Source organism: Octopus sinensis, linkage group LG3 (assembly GCF_006345805.1).
Source record: "Octopus sinensis linkage group LG3, ASM634580v1, whole genome shotgun sequence".
Classification (NCBI taxonomy): Eukaryota; Metazoa; Mollusca; class Cephalopoda; order Octopoda; family Octopodidae; genus Octopus; species Octopus sinensis.
In genome coordinates, this window is record NC_042999.1 from 171,617,192 (window position 1) to 171,618,275 (window position 1,084).

Consider the following 1,084-nt stretch of genomic DNA (forward strand, 5'->3'; position numbering starts at 1 on the left):
GAAGTAGAATGGTCACTAACAAAAAAGTGCTCACCCATATAACACATCCACCGTATGTTACTTGCGCCTTGGGGAAGCCTTGTGTATCCTCTTAAGTAACGAAAACTTGGTGAGCAAGTATGATAAGAAAATACCGAGATGTTGCCACCGTGCCAAATATTCATTTTCAAGATTCTGCACAGAGAAATAGTAATAATAAATTACCTAAATAAGTATGTGTGTATGTGTGTGTGTACACATGAGCATCTGTGTATGCATATGAATGCGCGTCTATGTATGTACATATATTCTATGTGGATATATGTGAGTGCGCGTTATATCCGTATATATGTGCGTCAGTGTATATGCTATAATATATATATACATACAGAATTGGTATGTATATATATATATACATATATACACGCATACATGTACGGAGATTTTGATCTTACGGAGACAATATTTACATATCGCCTGAGGAAACGCAATTACATCTCGTCATGCAGGGAAACTTGCATAATCAAGTACCTACACGCTAAAATATCTACGTTGTGTGGAAACAATTGCAGTCATTAAAATATAAATACCCAACCTTACTCAGTTATACACACACCACAGACACACACACACATACACATACACACACATATATGTAGGTATAACTCAGAATTAGTTTCGACGTTTTAGATTTACCAGAGGTGTTTTGGCAAAAACAATAAAACTTTTTCTTAATTAGCTACAGCCCTCCTCAAGGTTCCTGTATTTGTCTATGTCAAAAATATTCAATATAAGAACGTTGCAAAATGCTTAGTAGTATTTTGTCCGCCTTACTTTCTGAGTTCAAATACCGCTGAGCTTCACATTGCCTTTCATTGTTTCAGGGTAAGTTGAGCAATCTTTCACTTGTTTCCTGGTGTCGACAAAATATGTACTAGTCAAATAATTTAGCCGTTAGAAAGGAGCGTACAAAAGAAATATTAACGTATTTTAGGATTTTCGTTATATGCATTTTTTCTTTACCGAAATTTCATCTCTACCAAAAATTAACTGACAAGTTTCATACAACAGTCTGTAGAATCCATCATAGCCTCTCTAAACGCGT